Below are 22,592 nucleotides of genomic sequence, written 5' to 3'. Positions count from 1 at the left end.
CAATGTGGAAAGTAGGCCTTTATAACAAGTAGTGCTGAGTCAATTGGATTTCTATCTGAGAAAAAGAAAAAAAAGAATCATGACCCCTACCTCATACCATTTATAAAAATCAACTTTGGGTGTGAAAAGATAAACAATAATATTTTTTTTAAAAAAAGAAAACACAGGAAAGTACTTTCATCACATTGGGATAAGCAATGATTTCTTAAACAGGATATTAAAAGTACCAACCACAAGAAAAATATTAATAAAATGAACTATGTTAAAATTTAAAACTTCTCTTTATCAAAAAAAAATATTGTCAAGAGAATGAGAAGGCAAACTGCAGAACTGGGAAAAGATATTTCTGTATATATATCTAACATAGGATATGTATCCAGAATATTTTTTTAAAAAAAACTCACCTACATCAGTAAGAAAAAGGCAGATAATCCCATAGAAAAATGGGCAAAAACACTTGAGAAGGCACTTCATAAAAGAGAATGTGAACATGGCCAACATAAAAGCTCAACATCTTACCAATGAAATGCAAATGAGTACAACAATGAGCTACTACTACACACCCACCAGGATGGCTAAACTGTTGAAAAGGAACTTGTGATGACAAGTGCCAATGACAGGGTAGAGCAACTTGAACTCTTGTATACTGCTGTCATGCAAATTGGTACAATGTTGAAACTGTTTGGCATTGTCTACTGAAACTAAACACATATCGATCCTGTGATACAGCCAATTTCACTATTAAATGTATGAAATAGCAGAAAGGTGCATATATGCGTACACCAAAAGTCATGTATGATAATGTTCGTAGCATTATTTGTAAAAGCAAAAATCTGGCAACACCACAAATATTAATCGACAATAAAACAGACAAATGTGTTGTGGAATATTCATACAGTGCTACACTTACAGCAACGAGAAGAAACAAGTGTCTGGTACAGACAGCAACACGGATGCATGTGACAAGGATATGGTTGAGTAAGAGCAGCCAGATGCACACAGCACATCCTATATCAGCTGTACAATTCCACTTACAGAAACCCAAAAGCAAAATTTATTATAAGAGAAGTCATTAGAGCAGTTCAATTTCGACAGGATGGGGATCAAACTGAGTTGCTGAAAAATGTTCTTTGTCTTTATTTGGGGGGTGATGAGGGCAATGATTTCACTGAAAAAAAACTAACCTCCAGTAATAGAAGTCAGAACTGTGGGAATCGTGAACGTGAAGGGGCATAAAGTGGATTCTGCGAGCTGCTGGTGCCACACATCTTGTTGTCGCTGCTGGTTACGTGGGTTCCTCACTCCGCACACATTCATCAAGCTGCTCGTCGATGGTTTCTGCCCTGTTCAGTGTGGGATTTTGACCTCAGAAAAGCTTTTACTTAAAAAAATAAGTATTGGAGGGAGAAATGGCACTAAAAGCCCTAAATAATATGGACTGACCATCTTAATTGGGGATGAAAATAACAGAAAACCGTTATCGCGTGTAACATGCATCAAGCCCTGTGCTAAGAGCTTCACGTGGAAGCTCTTAACTCTCACGTGTTGTATGAAGACTGGCCCTACGAAGTTCCTCATTTTGCAGTCGAACACTCCAGGGCTCGGCACGCTGAGGTGGCTCGCCGGGGCCCAGACGGCTCGTGAGGAGCAGATCTGGGGTTACAACCCTGGGAGTCTGTCAGGTAGGGAAAAAAAAATGGAATTCAAATAACGTTTCTTATAAAAGAGAAAAGGAAACTGATAGGGGTGTGTGTCCCTGATGTCTGGCGACGTGAGCCATCAGAGAGCTGCCCGCTGCCCGCCCCGCAGACTCACCCCCAGGCTCTCGGGCCCAGCAGAGGGATGGCTGGATTGGCTTTTCCTTCAGGAGTCGTCAGCCTCCAGGCCTGAGGAGAGGCGGGTTTGTTTGCGTTGGACCTTTGGGAAGTTCTGTGGCTGGAGCTCGCTGGGCTTCCTGTCACTGGACTGGAGTGATGTACTGGCGTTGGAAAAGGCTGGAAAACAGGCCTCACCGTGAGCCGCGTGTGAAACCACCGTGTGTCATGCCAGGCCTGGGACAGGCCCGTTCTGCTGTGCATCTCGGGGACACACGCCCCTTGACACCCCCCCCCCCGCCGAGCCCCCTGGAGATGACTCTCTTCTAAGAAGTCCCTGACGGAAATGACTCATGTTTGGTTCATCCCAGAGCACCGCCTTTCTCTGAGAACTCAGAGTTGCTCCTCAGCTAGAGACGTCCCCCTGGTCTGAGGTGGAGGGTAAGATGGGGGTGTTGTGCTTAGAGAAGTTCTTCAGAGACCCCATGGTAATCAGGTGACTGACTTCTGTCATCTCTTCAAGACTGTAAATAGTCCCAAGTGAACAGCAGGCAGTGAGGTGCCGGGACTCAGGGGAGAGCTCTAGCATCGGCAGGTCAGGAGCCTCTTTCTAAGCACACAGAGAAGTAGGAGCCAGACTCGAGAATGGAGCCGTCCGCTCCCCTCAGGTGAGCATGATGTGTGAGCCGCAGGAGGAGACCTGACAACTAATGAGGAGACCCAGAGCTCCGCCATCCGTCCGAGTTCCCTTCCTCCCACTGCATCCCAGAGTGATTGGGAGTTTCTACTCTTCCTGCCAAGAAGGCTGCAAGTGCCTAGAAAAATCACCAAGACTCAAAGATTCTCCTCAGCCAGAAATTTCCCATTGGGTTCCTCTCCGTTTGTGCTACATTGACCCATCCTCCTCATTTGTCTACTCATTCATGTTTGATCAATTCATTGGTTGGTTCACTCTCTCATCCAGCAAGTGTTTACTAAGTACCTACTATGTGCTCTGAGGAGTGAGCTGTGAACAGGAGGCCAAGTCACACAGTTAATTTTTATACATAATTATATATAGATAGATAGATGGTATTTATTGAGCACCTACTATGTGCTGGGCGCTGCTCTAACCATTTTGTATGTATTATCACATTCATCCCCATGATATTCCAAGGATATTTCTTTTTTATAGATGAGGAAACTGAGGCAGAGAAGCTAAAGATAATTCTCTCTGGCTCCATAGCTAATAAGCGCCATAGCTGGGACGTAAGCCAGGCAGTGTTTTCCCGTAGTCCACATTCTTAACTACTTAATACAGCTATGTAGAGGAATAGAAAAAAATCTGGATGGTTATAACCAAACATCACTCAAACTTATTATTGTTATTTGGAGGTAGGGAGAGGGTAGAATGACTAGTGATCTTTCTTTTATTCTTTATTCTTCTATATATTCTGTAACCACCCCCGACCACCCCCCCCATTTTATTTTATGATCAGAAAAAGTCGACAAAGTTATAAAAGCATGTACAGAGCAGGTGTGTAGGAGGAGGCAGTTGGAGGTTAGTGTGGGCACTAGCTTGCATCCACGTCAAGATCTGATGGGTGAAGATATCCTTCTCTGGGCAAGCCCAGCATGCAAAGAGGATGCATCTTCACCTTAAGATCCATTCAGCTCCTCTTCCCAGCCTGTCAGCCTTTTTGGTGACATTGCCTGGTATTTACGAATTAGGAAGATTCTAAAGCAGGTAGGATTTTCAGTGACCCTGCCGGCCGCGTGAGAACAATGTGTGCTGAGGGAACAAACATGTTGCATAATCACCAGCCCAGAGAAGGTTCACGGCACAAAAATACCTGCTTTGGAGCAAGCCTTGGTGTCAGCTCAGTCACCATGACAGGTTACCAGTGACCCATGGCTGCAGATGCCTCCTTGCCCCAACCCTTACCCTGTTGGGAAGTAAACAATTGTGTTATTTTTATTTCAGTGACATTTTCTTATTCCCGTGTCAATACGTGTGTTTATTTACAGCAATAAGTGATGAGTGCTGTTTCGTTTGCTCAAAGGGAAGAACATCTAATTAAACATTTATTTTGTGGCAGGTTCTGTGCCCTTTAGTTCATTTAATCTCCAAAGCAAACGTATGATGTAAAGTACGACCATCCCCATTTTATAGAAGAAAAAACTGAAGCTAGGAGAGGTCAAATAACTTGTCACCTAGCAGTTTTCCAGGAGATGGTGTGATGGTCCAAAGGAAACCAACCTTTTAAAAATTCTTCATTTGAGGACAAATGGAGGAATAACTGGTACAGAACAAAATGCAGCTCGCCCATTGCAAATGTCAAAAATAAAGGCATTAAGGAAGACGCCCATTCTGCTGACAGTTGATTGGCTTTTCATACAGTAGACCCAATGCCTTATTTGTTTACCTAATGGTATTTTCAAACCAAAATACTGCCTTCTGTGGCTCAGCATGGTTAGGTTATGTTTAGAGATCGTATTGCATTTGAAGTGCAATGGGAAGCCATTGAAAGGATTTCGGCAGAGACTGACTTGGTCTGATTTGTGTTTGAAGCTCACTCTGGGTGCTAAGGGGATAATGGATTGAATGTCCTCCCAAATAATAGACAGTGGGCACTATTCGTGTGTGTGTGTGTGTGTGTGTGAGAGAGAGAGAGAGAGAGAGAGAGAGAGTCTCTCTCTGTTGCTCCTGGTAGAGTACAGTGATGTCATCATAGCTCACTTGCGACCTCAAATTCCTGGGCTCAAACAATCCTCCTGCCTCAGCCTCCCAAGTAGCTGGGACTACAGGTGCATGCCATGATGCCCAGCTAATTTTTTCTATTTTTAGTAAAGACCAGATCTCACTCTTGCTCAGGCTGGTCTCAAACTCCTGAGCTCAAGCAATCCTTCCACCTCGGCCTCCCAGAGTGCTAGGATCACTGGCGTGAGCCACCACGCCTGGCCGAATAGACACTATTCCTATTTGTTAATTATTCACTTATACCTGTCTGTGTGCCCATTCAAATGTCAGCATATGAGCGTAAGGACCTTATCTGTTTTTTTCACCACTGCGTCACTAGTGGCTGGAACAGTTTCTGGCCCAGACGAGGCCCCCGATAAATATTTGTTGGGTGAATGAGTGAATGAATGAATAAAACAAATGAATGATGTAGGTAATCACACAAATGAGCTTGAAGTGCAGCAAGCGCTATGAAAATAAAAAAGCAAAGAGTGTTGTAAAAGCACTTAGGAGGGGATTTTGACTGTGGATGGGCAGGGTAATAAACATTGTAGCTTGGAGGTAAAGGCAAAGAGAAGTTTATTCAAGACATCAATACATTTATGACATAAAATTAATGGGACTTGCTAATGCAGTAGGTGTGGGGGCTGACAGAACGAATTGGACACAGAGGTGAGCTTCATTTCCTCAGTCCTCAGCCTTGAACATCTGACTCGATTCAATTCAAGATGAGTGAGTGTTTTCCAAGTTGTATGTTCATTATCTGTACAGAAAAGCTGCAGAACAGCAAGCACGATTTTGCAAATAGTGATATTTTTCTCACCGAGAATAGGAAGATAAAAGAGGTTATTTTTATAGTATTTATGGGAGTCAGTTGAGTAGCAGTCTTCTTTATGATGCTTTCTTCAACACTGTCTCCCTTAATCTCCTGATATTTCCATAAGGTTTCCATGGCTAGGTTTCCATGACACCACAACAGTCAGTTTCGTCCATTCAGTTAAAAAAAAATAACTGGTCAAGAAAAACAACAACAACAACAAAAAATGCCTTTTCCTGCACTGAATGAACGTACCATTCTCCACCCTCCAGCACACACACACTATTTCTCCTAGCACAGGGTGGGTACACAGATATTTACAGCTATCTGCTGACTTGCCTACATGGGTTAAAACAGCTTTCACATGTTTACAGACTTTTGTGGACCAAGTTAAGTGTTCTTCCACTCTGGACTCTGAAAGCAATTCTCCTGAGATTAGCTGCTAAAGGCAGACATTATTGTTTCACAAATTACAAATGAAATTCCCTTTATCTTGTCCTCCAAGACCTGCCGTTAATTTAACATCCTGATTTCGCAAGCTACAGCAGAGATTATTTTCATACATGTGTATGAAGCACATATTTTCCTTTTCCCCCTCAACCTCCTTGTTCAGAGTGTGTTTGCTAGCCAGCCCTCCTGAGCTTGGCCTGGGCTGGGTTTTATTTGGGATTTCCATTTCTTTGACATGAATGTTTTGGCTAAGCTCACAAAGGGTTCTTTCACAAGTTTTGGAATGTCTTTGCTTTCTACGTCCAAGATGTGCCCTTCTGGGGTACAGTGGGCTATTGAATCCCTGCCACGGTGACTGGGGGATGCATGTCTCTGTCAACATCTTCAAGTCACAAAGCTACGATGACTAAATAAACCACATGTGGACTGGATCACACCAGGCTTTCTCCTTTGACTGGAGCATGTCGGCTTTCCTTGGGTGGGTGTGCGTGTAAAGACAGTAAGCAACTCCACTGACAGCAACTGGGAGGCTGGGATATCTTCTCAGACCAAATGCTACTGCAGGGCAGTACGTGCATAAAAGACACATCTTGATCACCAGAATTCTTTAGGAGTCAATTAACAGGGTAAAGTGGTTCTGGGGGTCCCATAAAAATGCCCACGTGAATTACCATTGCTCTCACTCACTGTGCTACGCATGCAGTTTCTATCGATTTTCCCATCTGTCTCCCCAAATGTGAGTGTCAGGAGCCTTATCAACAGAATGAAAGCCTAACCAGGCACTGAGCTAGGACAGCTGGCTGGGGCCAGCTGGGAATTTTGTACCTTCCTGGTATCTGCAAGGGTGTTCATATACATTTAAGTGTGTCGGTTTCATAAAGGGCTCGATGAAGGAGTTCTGTGATAACCAGATCACAAAATTAAATGAATGTTTTATTTTTTTAAAAATCTCATTGGGAGTTGCTCTGCCATGATTGTACATGGGATTCTGAACAAGATTGTGTGACAATTTTATTAAACTGTTGTTTAAAATAATACTAATATAAGAGTCCCCACCACCACCAATGTCTTTTGCATGTATACTTCCTTTTTGTTCATTTTGTATATAATGTGTGTTAGGGAAGGAAAAAGGGGTGTATATTGGATCACATTTGTCATTATTCAAAGTTGTCCCCTTGTGTGTATTTTTTGCCCTGCTTCCAATGTCCTGCATGTTCTGGGCCTGCTTTTCTTAGTTCCATGCTGAATCACTGGACCCTGTCTCTCTCTGGGGTCCAGCCACCTGTCATTTTTTCAACTCCTTGACACCTTCATCTTCCCTCCCACCCCAGAGCCTTCATACAGATAGTCCTGAGTGTTACACAACTCAGAACACACACCTACACACACAAACATACTGATCAATCACACACCCTCTTCTGCCCAGTTCACTATCAGTCATCCATCAGATCTCCATTCAAGTATCCCCTCTGCAGGAAAGCCCAGCCCCCTGGCCCTCACATGTCGGATCAGGTTCTTGTGTTACACATTTTCAAATAACTTACTCTTTTCCTTCAGAGCACTTGACTCAGAGCAATTATATAATCATTTGGGTAATTTTGTATTATTGGTGTTATCCATCCTAGCTTTTGTAAACCGTGTAAGGACAGAGAACCGGGTCTATTTTTGCTCACCCTTGTGTCCTCAGCTTTGCACACGCAGCCTGGCATGTAGATGATTTGTAATAAATATTGGCTGAATGAATGAATGGATGCATGCATGCACACGTGAATTAAGGAGTGAACACACATTGTGTCTTTCAGGGAGTGCGAATGTTACTAATGTAACTTGCAAAGGATATTTTTGGTTTTCTTTTCAAGCTATTCTGATAAACAGAAAATAGAAATGGCAGTATTCTCCACATGAATCAACTTCTTTTCTAATTCTGCTTAAGGAATCAACATTCATTCAGCCACATAAACACCATGAATGATTCATGTGCCTCTGGTTAGCATTCAAGGAAAAATCTATTTATATGACTTATAAATATCATATAAATACCGTGTCTTGTTAATTATGGGTCTGTGTTCATTTCAACTTAATCACAGAAACAGCAATTACTCCTCTCTAAGACCATTAACAACCTCCTAATGTGGCAGAGATAAATGACTCAATAAACAAATGTTTAAATTCATTAGCAGTAACCAATTGAGTGTTATGTTACGCACCCTGGACGCTCGGCAGCCGTTGCCTGCCTTCGTTTTCCCCTTCCCTCTCTGCCTTCCCACCCTGGAACTGCCTGTGGAATTTGGGACCACTCCAGACAGATAGGACAAAGCCTGCAAATACAGATGCTGAAGCTTAAAGAGAAATGATATGGGAAGGCTCCGTCACCCACTACTGACTGGTACAACACAGCCAGGAATGCATTTTTGATCATGTACCAGATAATTCAGATAGTTGCAGAATGGGGAAAGGTTGATAAGAAGCACATGGGGAATCAGAGAGCTTAAAATAGTTAAGAGTGCATACCAAGGCCATATTTGAGTTCTAGCAACTAGTGGTTTATGCCCACCCAAAAGCTGGCTTAGGGAGAAATGGTCAAAGCATAATGCTGCTAGTAAAACCATACTCATAATATAGAAACCAAGGCCTTTTAGAATTACCTTATGCTTTGGCTTCCAAGTATGCAGTCCATTCTTGCCTACAGGCTCCAACAATCCGTGGAATCATGGAAACATGTTTTGTGGTTCATGAACAATGCCCTCTTACAGGAAATACTATCTGAGGACTTTAATGACAAGCTCCATGGCATATAGGCATTGAGTGTTACTAAAACAGTCCTGCACTGTAACTTTCATTTTCTTTTAAATTCTATCAAACTGAGAATAAGTTTTTATAGCCTGAATTAATTTGCATCAATTTGCCACTATAGAAATCATTCTCCTAAATATATTTGAGATATTTTTAAAAATAAAAGTAATACATCTTCCTTGGAGTATATATCCATATGTGCATATAGCTATGTAGACATCTGTATAAATGTACAGATGTAGATAGCTACATTAATATTACAGATATTTATAAATTAAAAAGTAAAATCCCTCGTTTTCTCCTTTTCCTGCTTTACATTATGTCCTATTCCACAGAGACATCCAGTGCTAACTATTTGAAATATTTACTTTTATTTAGACACTTACAGGATCCTTCCATATATACATGATTCTGCCACCTGCTTTGATTTACTTTTAAGACATATTTTAAATGTACCATTGGAAGAACCCAGGTGAAAGCTGCCTAGGAGAATTGTATGACTTTTTCCAACATCTAGTGAGTCTATAAATATTTAAAAATAAAATTTTTTTAAACCAATAAACTTTTCACTTTAAAAAAAAAGTTACAGTATCACTTTAGCACATTACGCTGTCTCATTCGGTTGAATGGGTTACTAATATTTTATTATTAGAATATATGATAACTCTTTTACCAAGTCTCCTGTTGATAGACAAACTTAGGCTGGTGTCCAGTTTTTCAATATTACAATAATGACGCAGTGGACAACCTTGCACTTCCACCTCTAGTTGTGACACACCCTGACAGGCCGATCTCCTCGCCTGATTCAATGATTCTTATGTAAGAGGCATGCATCTAAACTACCTTAAGTCTCAGGTCGTCGCATCAGGAAAGTTTTGGCGTTGGAATATTTGCATCTGTGGGAGAGACATCTAGTCAGAGCAGACATAAGCAAATTATTGAACGGTCTGTGCCTAGTCCTCCAAACTGGCCTCTGCGTGTTAGCCGTGTTGTGTCCTTGAACTTGCACGTGTCCGCCAGACCCTTTCCATGTGCTCAGAAAAGAGTCTGTAGGAGGCCTGAAGACTGAGCAGCCTTCAGCCTTGGCACAATCAAACAAACAAAACCACCTGCAAGTTCAACGAAGAGGAAAGGAGGAGCTTCCCCAAGTGGGTTGAAAACGCAAGCAAAGAAATAATGAACTTCTAGAAAACAGTTTCTTGTTTAACTGCAGTAGCCAGGCCTTCTAAATTCGGTACTGTTTCCTATTTGACAGTGGATGGCGGGCTTCCTCACAATTCAGTGTTTCAACCCCAGAATGAGGCCAGACTTATTTTGAATGTTAATATCCGCCAGTCATAACATATATCCATTATGGTATTTATTACTGTAACACATTTTGAGAGCCCTAACTATGCCCATGGCACTATGACATAAGTATTGGGATACAAAGCTAGATAAGGCATCCTTTTCACCCCTACAAAGCACTCTGTCTAGACCAGCAGTTTTAGCCTCTTTTGTAGCCATAAACTCCTTTGAGAATCTGATGAAAACTGAAGAACTAGGAAAATATGCAGGAGCATACACACCCAAAACTTTACAAATTATCTTTGTTAGTACCCTAAACTCGGAAGCCAAGTGTGAGTCCATGGATCTAGGTTAAGACCACTTGGTCCACTGGAAGTGCAAGATGAGGAACTAGAAATATTAGAGGTCGTCTAACTGACACATCCACTTTGAAGAATGTAGTCCTATCTTACAGCACTTCTCGTTGTATAAAGTGGTTTCTCGTAGCAACATTCTCCCATTGCAAACCTACTCCGTTTTTGCCAGATGAGGCGGTGTGCTCAGAGAGTTGGTGTGACTAGCCGAAAGCCACCCAGCTGGAAGCTGGCAGCACTCTGACCAGAGTCCGGGTCTATGGCTTGTGTGCTGCGCTTGGCCAAATAGGGAAGATGACTAATCTACAGCGCCATTAGCGAGGTTAAAAAGAAAGCCCCAGTGTCCATAAATTAGGGATGAAAAGTTCTGACCAGTCATCAGTATTACCTTTGCATATGGACATTTGTAAGTTTTAGAAGTCTCTCTCAGCCCCCCCCCCTCTGTATATATTTGTTTATACAATTAAATAAAGTTCTCTTTGTTCAGCTATATATTCCTTGAAGGCAGGGACTGTAGTGGGTTTGCTTCTATTTCCTCATTGCCTGGCGAAGTGCCTGGCACATGGTCAGCACTCACTGTCTGCTGAGTGAGTAAAAGCTCATCATAGAAAGTAAAAGATTAAAGAGATTAGCTTCCACTGAATGATTTCCTCAGTTCACGTTCTGCCTTCAAAGATTATCTCTAGGACATGAGAAGTGTCATTGGTTCACATATTACTCATTGTTTCACCTGCATTTTTGATTCTCCCTGTATCCTCCCTTTTATTCACTGTTTGTGTTAATTGATAAGTGAAAGCAGGCTGAGTTGAGTCTCGTTTAAACATTTGACACTAAGCAGTTTTTCACTACACATAATAAAACAGACTTCCATGTCATATGCTAAAATAAAAGATAACTAAGAATAATTATTTAAATTAGTTGCAAGGTTTGGATATTTTTTAGTTTAACGCTTATTGAAAAATGAGATAGGAAAAAGCCAAACTGCAACTTAACACTCAACCCAAGTCGCCTGACAACTTTGGAAAGCAGTGTGGTTGTTAAAGCAATAAATGAATAGTTTAACCCCTCTAGGGTCTTGGAAACTGTACCTGCTCTTGCCAGGAAGAAGTTGGGGAATAAGTCTGTATGTCACTTAACCATAACAAAATCTTTGAGAGCAAGGTCTATTCTGGATCCATCTTTGTAATCTAGAAGAGTGTATGGCACGTACTGGGTGCTCAGTAAATTTTCACTACATTAAATTGGATTTTTGAAAACTGTATACATATCTATAACACAGGTTTATATGTGTGTACATATTGTATAAATACCCTAAGTAGGTGGACATCCTGAAAGGACACGTTATGTATGCCCTGTATCTTTCCATTATACAAACTGTAAAAAACCATAGTGTTTATTTGTATGTAACCACAACTTAGGTAAGTTGTGCTATAGAATTCCATCTAGTATGTGCTTATTCTGGTTAAAGCCACCCTATATAGAACCTTGTATAATACTATCTGTGAAACATTTTCCTAAGTACACAAATAAAAATGATCCACTATGGTATATAGCTTATAACTTAAACTTTTAACCTCAAGCCAGGACTGGAGACCGTATGCCCCAGCCTCAGCCAGTAAGTTCATATATCACATAGCCCACCTTCTTGGCCACGGGGTGCTTCACTGCACCCTGCTGAGCCGAATATGGTTCTACATTGGGGGTTGTTACACCACACAAATGGCCTCTTCCTGCTATTCATTTTAGCCTTGGTGGACAAAGCAGATCCACAGTAGTTGATGAAGATGGCGGGTGGCCCAGGACCTGATGGTTTCACTGATGAATCCTACCAGGCATTCAAAGAAGAACTAGTGCTAACCGTACTTAAACTATTCTTAAAAAATCAAGGGGGAGGAGGTACTTCCAAACTAATTCTCTGAGGCCTGTATTGCCCTGACACCAAAACCAGATAAAGACACAACAGAAAAAGAAAACTATAGGTCAATATCTCTGATGAACATAGGTGTAAAAATCCTCAATAAAATACTAGCAAACTGAGTTCAACAACACAGTAAAAACATTATTTATCGTGTTCAAGTGGGATTCATCACAGGGATGCAAGGATGATTCAACATATGTAAATCAATCAGTGTGATACACCATATCAACAGAACAAAGGATAAAGACTATATGATAGTTTCAATTGATACTGAGAAAGCATTCGACAAAATTCAACATCCTTTGATGATAAAAACTCTCAAAAAGCTGGGTACAGAAGGAACTTACCTCAACATGATAAAAGCCTATATGACAAACCCACATCTAGTATCATGATGAATGGAGGAAAAACTGAAAGCCTTTCCTCTAAGATCTGGAATAAGACAAGGATGCCCACTTTCACCACTGTTATTCAACGTAGTACTGGAAGTTCTAGTTAGAGCAATAAGACAAGAGAAAGAAAAGCATCGAAATTGGAAAGGAAGAAGTCAAATTATTGTTGTTTGCAGACAATAAGATCTTATATCTAGAGAAGTCTAAATACTATATCCAAAAACTATCCAAAAACAGTTAAACTCAGTAAAGTTTCGGGAAACAAAATCAACAGACAAAAATCAGTAGCACTTCTAGGTGTCAATGCAAACAATATGAAAAAGAAACCAAGAAAATAATCCCATTTATAATAGCTACAAATAAAATGAAATAAAATACCTAGGTATAAACTTAACCAAAGAAGTAAAAGATGACTACAATGAAACTATAAAACACTGATGGAAGATACTGAAGAGGACACACAAAAAAATGGAAAGATATTCCATGATCATGGATTGGAAGAATCAATATTGTTAAAATGTCCATACTACCCAAAGCAGTCTACAGGTTCAATGCAATCCTGATCCAAATATCAATGACATTCTTTACAGAAATAGAAAAAAATAATCCCCAAATTTATATGGAACCACGAAAGATCCAGAATAGCCAATGCCATTGTAAGCAAAAAAAAAAAAAAAAAAAACTGGAAGAATCACCCTACCTGACTTCCAATTATACCACAGCCTATAGTAACCAAAACAGCCTTGTACTGGCATAAAAACAGACTCATAGACCAGTGATACAGAATACAGAACCCAGAAATAAATCCACACATCTATATTGAACTTATCTTCAACAAAGGTGCCAAAAACATGCAGTGGGGAAAGGACAGTCTCTTCATTAAATGGTGCTGGGAAAACTGGATATCTACTTGCAGAAGAATGATACTAGACCCTTATCTCTTGGCATATACCAAAATCAAATCAAAATGGATTAAAGACTGTAAGTCCTGAAACTGTGAAACTACTAAAAGAAAACATTAGGGAAATGATTCATGACATTGCTCTGGGCAAGGACTTCTTGAGTAATACCCCTAAAGCACAGGCGACCAAAGCAAAATTAGATAAGTGGGATCAGATCAAACTAAAAGGCTGCTTCACAGCAAAGGAAATAATCAACAAAGTGAAAAGACAACCCACAGAATGGGAGAAAATATTTGCAGACTACCCATCTGACAAGAGATTAATAGCTAGCATATATAAAGAGCTCCAACAATTCACTAGGGGAAAAAATCATATAATCTGATTTTTTAAATTGCCGAAAGATCTAATACACATTTCTCAAAAGAAGATACAAATTTCCAAAGGTATATGGAAAAAAATTCTCAAAATCATTAGTTATTAGAGAAATGCAAATCAAAACTACAATGAGATATCATATCATTCCAGTTCAAACAGCTTTTATAAAAAAGACAGGCAATAACGAATCCTGGTGAAAATGTGGAGAAAGGGGAACTCTTGTAAACTTTTAGTGCAAATGTAAATTAGTGCAATAACTATGGAAAACAGTATGGAGGTTCCTCAAAAGACTAAAAATGGAACTATCATATGACCAAGCAATCCCACTGCTGGGTATATATCCAAAGGAGGAGAATTCAGTATATCAAACATATATGTGCATTCCCATGTTTATTTCAGCACTATTCATAATAGCCAAAATACGAAATCAAGCTAAATGTCCATCAGCAAATGAATGGATAAAGAAATTTTGGTACATATATGTGATGGAATATTATATAGCCATAAAAAAGAATGAAATCTTGTCAGTTGCAACAACATGGATGTAATTGGAGAACATTATGTTAAGTGAAATATGCCAAGCACAGAAAAACAAATCTCGCATGTTCTCACATGTGGGAGCTATGAATAAATATTTTTTAAAAATTGATCTTGTGGAGACAGAGAATAGAATGATGGTTACCAGAGGCTGGGAAGGGCAGTGGGAGACAGGTGGGGGGGGGGGTGGATAAACTGGGGATAGTTATTGGGTGCACAAATATAGTTAGATAGTTAGATAAAAATGAATAATATTTGATAGCACAACAAAATGACCATAATGAATAAGTTAGGGTATACTTTAAAATAACTAGAAGAGGGGAATTGGAATGTTCCTAACACAAAGAATTGATAAATGCTTGAGGTGATGGATACCCCAATTACCCTAATTTGATTAATTAACATTGTATGCCTATATCAAAACATCACATGTACCCCTATAAAAATATACAGCTATTATGTACCCTTAATTAAATATATATATATATTATTTTAATGGCAGGTGGTAGAGCTGGTCTTATCAAAAAGAAGCAAATGATGATGCTAAAACACCAGTTTTACTTAAAACATGATGCTGAAACACCAGTTTTATGAAGTCTTGGTGTGTTTTTAAAGAAATAGTTGGAAAAACAGAGAACTAAGATCAGCAGGTAACTGGAGGTTTATGGAAGTTTTGCAATGATAGCAAGAGTATGAGAAATGTCAGTGTAGACGGGGACAGTGACCTACAGCTAGAGGCAACTAAGGCCCAAGGTGAGAAATTACAGGAAATGCAAGAGCAGTTGTTAAAGCCCAGCCCCAGGAACATACTTTAACAAGGCCTGATTGAGCTGATTCAGTTAAAATTCCCATTTTCAAGAATACATGGCTTGCTTATAACGCAAACCTCTTAAATCTCCTACTACTTAGAAGTACCCAGTCATTTCAGGAACTAGGTTAATACAGGAGAAGATCTCCTCCTACCTTCTTCTCTAAATTACCTTTGCAACAAAAAAAGCTAAATTGGGGAAAACACTTGGGATCATTGTAACACTTAACACACAATAACTCTACTTTCCCTAAAATCACCTCCTCACATCCGGGGAGTAAACCCCGAGGGTTCTGAAGAAGGGGACCAGGCCAACTCCACGTCTCTCTTCCCTGTGTTCTCTGGCCCCAACCACTGGCTGGACCGAAATGTGGTCACTCTCTACCAGCACCTAATTTAGCGCACTGGCACTTAATAAATATTTAGCACTATCAAATGCATTTGCACGAAACAGCTTGGAAATGAGTTGCCTCATTTTTTAAGCAGCTGCTTGGGAATTGTGCATTTTGCAAAAACTAAATTGACTGGTTAATAAAAATAAATGATTCCATGTGTTAAGTTCTTTTAGGGTTCATTTCAAAGCCACATTCCCCAGAAAATAGCTCTCTTAATAAGAGGGAATAACTCAATTTTTTAATTAAAATGATGGTGACATGCAGCCATGCATTCAGCAAATATTTGAGCACGTGTAACATGTCCAGTACTGTTGTAAGCACTAGAAATGCACCAGGGAACAAGGCAGACAAGGTTTAATGGTGTGATTACATTCTAGAAAGCAAACGTGAATGCACAAATAAACAAATGGACATATAATATGTGCTATGAAGAAAAAGAAAACAGAGAAAGGGGGTAGAGGGTGATCAGGGATGCAATTTTACAAAGGATAGAAGACATCTCAGAAGCGGTGATGGTTGAGCAAGAGACCAAAGTGGATTGAGAATGCAAGGCATGTGATTATCTGTAGAGAGTTCCAGGTAGATGGAAGAGTAAGCACACACATCCTGAGGCATAAACATGCTTGTCTGGCCATAGTCAAGGAACAGCAAGGAAGTCAGAACATTTGGATGAATGAGGAGGAAAATGAGAGAAGATGAGGTTGGAGTGGTATGAGATTTTGTTAGGCTTTACAGGCTATGATGAGAACTTGGGATATCATTGTAAGTGTGAGGAGAAGTTACTGGAGGCTTTGAGTAAAGCATGATCAGGTGAAACTTTGGATTAAACAACCCCCAAAAATATTAAAACAATCCAAGTAAAGACTTCTGTTTCAAGTTAGAAGTGGACTAGGTATTTAAAGAACCACTTCCTGGTATAGCAGATCTAAAAGTGCTGGAGACACACACACACACACAAATGTATGTATGTTGAGCTGGCAGAAAGGTAAGGGAATTCTTGGGAAGCTAAAACTGTTAAGGCCAAAGAAGTTAGCAACCACTAGAGTAGTATTTGCCATGGGATTATCTGCCAATTTCTGGTAACTTAGAATTTAAATTCTAAAAGCACTTTCCTCTAGAAGATAGGAGGCAATTTTTGAGATCTAAGTCTCTGAAAACTGTGTCAGAGACTACTCATAAAGTCATAGCCCTCATACTTGACACCTCATTGCTTAAAAAAAGAAACATCCTACAGAGGGAGCTTGCAGGAAAAATGTCCATGTGGGTTAAGGCTTTCTGGGGTGTATTAAAAAAAAATCTCTGTGAGAATTCCTAAATATAACACTGCAATCATAGACATTAGGGGTCATAATTTATAAAAATATTTGTGGTAAGAAGAAGAGGAGGAGGAGGAAGGAAAGGATGAGAAAATTGAAAGGGGTATTGGATCAAGAGTTCCCCCAGAAGTCTGCTTCTGCCAACACAAATTCTCTCAGGAAAAATGTATTTTAAACTCAGACCTCAAAAACATCTCACAAAGTTTACAGTAAACGTGAGTTCACCATCAAAAATCAATAAACACATGAGGAAATAAGCCACCATGAGTAAAAGACCAAAATTATAAACTATAAAATGAGACCAAAAAGTCTACCTATGTTCAATGTATCAGCTATAAAATACAAACATGTTTTGATAAATAAAAGCTGTTACAGAAATTTAACAAAGAAACAAGAACTTATTAGGCATATATGAAAAATATTTTTTCTAGAAATTAAAATTTAAAAATTAAAATTAGAAATCCAATGGAGAGATTAAAAGCAGATTAGACACAACTGAAGAGACAATTAATGAAGTGGATGATAGAACAGAGAAAAATATCCAGAATGAAGTACAAAGAGAAAGAAAGGATATAAAATTAAAAGAGAGTGAAAGAGAAAAAGTAAACAGTGATAAAGTCTAATATACATTTTATTAGAGTTACAGAGAGAGATCATAGAATGAGAAAGTGAAAATACTTGAAGAGGAGAAAAGAGCTTAGAATTTTCTGGAATTGATTAAACAATGCTCAAACTCAGAAATCACAAACATGAGGTGGGAGGAGGAGGAGCAATAGAGAGAAGGAGAAAGAACAAGAAATAATACATGCTTAGACATATAATGATACTGCGTAACTGGAAAAGCAAAAAGAAAATGTCTAATTTGTGAAGTTTAAAAACTGAGGGTGGGAAACTAAAATCATTGACAACAATATATGTGCCACCACTGCTAGCAGATAAAGTGTATACTTATAGTATAAAAATAAGAAAGGCTCTAAATTACTGAGCTAAGTAGCTGCATGGGTTGCTAGGGAAATAAAAGAAAGCATAGACAAAGGAAAATAATAAAGATAAGAGTATGTTTTCAAAAAGATATGTGAATGGCCAAGAGGTACATGAAAAAGTACTCAACAGCACTAATTATCAGGGAAATGCAAATCGAAACCAAAATGAGTTATCACATCACACCCATTTGGATGGCTATTACCGAAAAGACTAGAGCTGACAAATGTTGGCAAGGATATAGAGAAAAGAGAACCCTTGTGCATTGTTGGTAGAAATGTATATTAGCACGGTCATCGTGAAAAATAATATGGAGGTTCCTCAAAAAAAATTAAACTACTGTATGACCCAGCAATCCCACTTCTGGGAATGTATCTGAAACAAAATCAGTATCTCAAAGAGATATCTGGACTCCCATGTTTATTGCAGTACTGTTCACAATAATGGTTATGAGTGAGTTCTCGCTTTATTAATTGATGTCAGAGCTGGCACCACGTCCCACCTCTTGTTCCTTCTCTCGAGATGTGACCCACCTGCTCCCCCTTCACCTTCCACTTTATTTGGAAGCTTCCAGAAGCCCTCACCAGAAGCAGATGCTGGCGCCATGCTTCTCCTACAGCCTGCAGAACCGTGAGCCAAATAAACATCCTTTCTTTATAGATCACTCCGTTTCAGGTATCCCTTTATAACAATGCAAGACAAACTAACACAGACAGGAACCATCTTCACCTGATAAATGATATCTATAGAAAACCTGAAGCTGCCATATTCAGTAAAGAAACACTGCAAGTATTCCCGTGAAAATCAGGATTGAGACAGTCATGCCCTCTGTCATCACTTCTGTTGAATAATATATTGAAGATCTGGCCAGAGTAGCAAGAAGAGAAAAAGAAATAGAACATAGAAGCGTTGAAAAAGAAAAAAGAAAACTATAGCATTCACAATTTATTTAATTATCTACATAGGACACAAAAACATCTTCAGACATATTTTTAAAATTAATAAGAGAATTTAGAAATACTTTTGGATAAAGTATATTCAGAAGTCAATTACAAATCTAGTTATCAGCCAAAAGCCATGAGGAGATGGATATATTGACAAGATAAACATTTATATTTTATTACCACTATAATAACAACTAAAAATATAAAGTATTGAGGAGGGGAAATCCTACAAAAGATGTGTAAACCTTTTTCTAGGAAAACTACTTAAACAGTGTTTATTAAGCGCTGGCCGTGTGCCAGGCGCTGTGCTAGGTAGAAGAATACAGAGGCTAGGCCCTACTTTGAGCGCTGACAGGCTGGTAGGAGAGACTGGTGCCCAAGCACCTTGTTGCCACACAATGGGGCGAGTGCAGTGGAGGTGTGTTTAGATACAGTGTCAGGGATGAGTCATGTTTGGCAGGGCACACTAAGTTGGAGATACTTGTGTTGACCCTTGAGTGTAAGTAGGAATGTCTCAGGACAGGAAGAGGAGGAGGAGAAGTGGGTAAGAAACGCTCACTGAGCAGAAGGACCAGGACGGTGCTAGGAAACGGAGTAAGACAGGCCAGCTCAACAGGGGTGTGCTGAAAACGCCATCAGCTGCACCACCTCTCACCTCTTGGGTTGTCATATCCATCCCATCCTATCCCCTCCCTCCGTCTCTGTCTGTTACCCTATTTTCTGGCCTTTCAGGTCCAATTCAAATCCCTTTCCCTGCTCTTATGCCCTTGCATGCTGTGATCCCCCCCCCACCCCGTGTTCCGAGAGCACCTTGCACCTCTAATTTTAGTGGAATGTCAGCTGCATTCTTCAGTTTACCAAATAGCAATTCAAATATGTCCACTACTTTTGCAAAATGACAGGCTGATAATTGTGTGAGCACCCGACACATGTGTTCCAAATGGACGCTCATTTGAACAGTTCACTTTAAGGTCTTCTGCAGAGCTGCTCCTTGCAGCAGATTGTGATCTGAAGGAAATCTGCATTGTCGTCAGCTTTGTTTTATGGCATGACGTCACAGTGAATGGCCTTTGTCTAAACCCACAGAGAGACCAGGAGACAATATGTATAAAACTTGGCCTCTCTATAAACTCCATCCTGTGTACTTCAAAACAATGTGGATACCCCTCCCGCTCCCACTTCGCCCTCCGCTCTGATCGAAATTCCCTGCGTAGGAATGAAAACAGGTTATTGACTACTGGGCAGCATCGTGCTGGTCAGAACACTAGCTTGCGCATCAGCCTGTGCACAACAAAGCAAGCTCATCTGCACGCGCACGAAAATCAGTCCTGGTATTTACCGCGGCTGTACTCTTTCTACATCATAAAAAATTAACAATTTTGTGCAATTCAATGTAAGTAATGCAGTTTCCCTCCAAGCTCAGGGCAAGTATGGAGTAGTACGAAGAGCACTGGACTTGGAGTTCCCAGGAAGATACTGCTTTGAACTTGGGGAAATATCCTAAATCTTTACAGCCTTGGCTTCCTTATCTTCAAGGAGGTAATAATGTCGCTTACCACATCTGGCTCATTTGGCTGTCAGGAGGATCACATGGGCCAGTGGGTCCGCTAGCAGTTCGAGAAGTGTAAAGCTCCAACCCAATGCCATGTGCTGTCACTGTTACTGAGAGGAACCAGCACAAGCTCATAAACACTTCCCTTCTCATGAGATTGAACCTTTTGAAGCTGTTGTTACCTTCTTGAGAAGAGTGAGCTCTTGTGAGACATGCCCAGAGAGTTCATTGAGGAATCAATGAGTTTTAGACTGCTCAGGCTAACCCACAGGTAACATTTGTCATCTTCCTTTCAACAACATCCAAAAGTCCATCTTTTTATTAATAAAAGATAAACCACTGCCTTAAATAAAAATAAGTGTATTTATATTGGTTACATTATCTGGTGGCACTGGTTTTAGGATAACAAATCACCAAAATGCATCCTCTACATATTTCTGGAGTTCAGTTAAGTTGAAAGATTATACAGGAGCTTGTGGCTCCTTCAATGTTTGTAAGGTACTCAAGAATATCTTCGCAGTGTTACAGCTCTTTTAGAATTTGTTTAGCAAGTTTTCCAGTTTTTACTAAGAATATCCCACAGGAAAAAAAAAAAAAAAAAAAAAAAAGAATCCCTCAATTGACAAGTGTCTTACACAAGTGGAGTCTTTCTTCCATTACCTGTTAAATGCCTGGCCTTTGGAGATAGAATCATCCCCCACCACTTTATTATATTGCTCTGTCATTCATCTAGACAGTGAAATACGATGCAGCCTTTCAAAATGAGATTCAGGATCTGTGTTTACTAAGGTGGAGGAATTCATTATCTAGTTAAATGGAAAAATAGCATGCTATGAATCGGTAGTAGTGTGGTTTGATCTCATTCTCATAATAGAAAATGTGAGCTTGTATTATCACATAGCTAAAAGCCTGGGTACAGGCAACCTTGGGTAGTGAGGAAGTGCATAGACATTAGGGTCAGATTCACATGGATTCAGATTCATGCTCTTCCTGGCTGGATGACTTTGGACAGATTGTTTCATCTTTCTCAGACTCACTTTCTTTTTTTTAAGATAGGATCTCACTCTGTTGCCCAGGCTAGACTGCAGTGATTGCAATCCTCCGGCCCCAGCCTCCCAATTAGCTGAAACTAGAAGCATGCACCACCATCCCTGGCTAATTTTTTTTTTCATATTTTGTAAGGATGGAGTTACACTGTGTTGCCCAGACTTGCCTCAAGCAGTACTCCTGCCTTGGCCTCCCAAAGTGCTAGGATTACGGGCATGAGCCACCACACTGAGCCTACTTTCTTCTTTAAAGAAAATTATAATAAAATTGGCTTCCTGAGGTGGTTATGAGAATTAAATGGATAAATTGTATTTAGCATGGTTCCTGGCCCACAGAAGTGATCTGTAAACCATGCCATTATCATCATGATACATGAGATGATTTAAAATATCAATAGCTATTACCTCTGAGTATGGGCTTAAGAATGATTTTCTGTGCTTCTTTGGTCTCCATCCCACCTTAGTCAACCATCCTAGTGTGTTAATATGCTTTATTGTCTATGCAGATTGCAAAATAGGTATTTTGTAATGCATTTTTTTAAATTATGGCAAACTATCATGTATCTCACCAACCTTTTTTCAGTAGGCACTATGATTTGAAGATCCACAGTTCACACTATGTTGCTTAGTACTCCAGAGTATATGTCCTCAACTTCTTACCTATCTGTTCTCAGTGCTTGGACTCACAGATTGCTTCCAGGTCCCTACTTCTACGAGTTAACATTGCAATAAATATCTTCATACACACCCCCTTAAGTAAGGATCCATGCAAGACTTTCCTTGAAATAGATACCTAGGTTTGGAATTGCTGGATTGTAGAGTATGTATATTATTAATTGACTAAGTAGTGCCAGGTGCTTTCCAGAAAGGTTGCAGTAAGTCCATCAGCAATGACGACATTCCTGTGTCCCCACATCTCCACCAGCACTTGGCCTTACGCATCTTTCTAATCTCTGCCAGTCTGAGACAACTCGTTTTCATTGCACTTCTCAGATTACTCATGATTTGGGCATCATTCCTTTCCACACGTTTGGTAGTAATTTGAGTTTCCTTTTCTGTAAATTGCCTGTTTGTGTTTCCTTCACTTATTTTCCCATTGCAGTCGCTGCCTTTCTCTTGTTCATTTGAAGCAGGAGATTGTGTTATTCATTTAGCCCTTGTGGGTTTTAGACATTTCTAACATTTTTCCCATT

At 39.9% G+C, this 22,592-nt stretch overlaps 1 non-coding gene across 1 annotated transcript; it reads left to right on the top strand.

The window, feature by feature from the left end:
- Nucleotides 1-20,870: 20,870 nt before the first annotated feature.
- LOC142863429 (U7 small nuclear RNA) lies at nucleotides 20,871-20,933 on the top strand. Its single transcript, XR_012914195.1, has one exon. It is a non-coding gene; the product is annotated as a U7 small nuclear RNA (small nuclear RNA).
- The last annotated feature ends 1,659 nt before the right edge of the window (nucleotides 20,934-22,592 follow it).

The sequence above is a fragment of the Microcebus murinus genome, chromosome 21 (genome assembly GCF_040939455.1).
Source record: "Microcebus murinus isolate Inina chromosome 21, M.murinus_Inina_mat1.0, whole genome shotgun sequence".
Taxonomy (NCBI): domain Eukaryota; kingdom Metazoa; phylum Chordata; class Mammalia; order Primates; family Cheirogaleidae; genus Microcebus; species Microcebus murinus.
The sequence above is the reverse complement of the archived record's forward strand: the minus strand, read 5'-3'. Positions and strand labels throughout refer to the sequence as shown.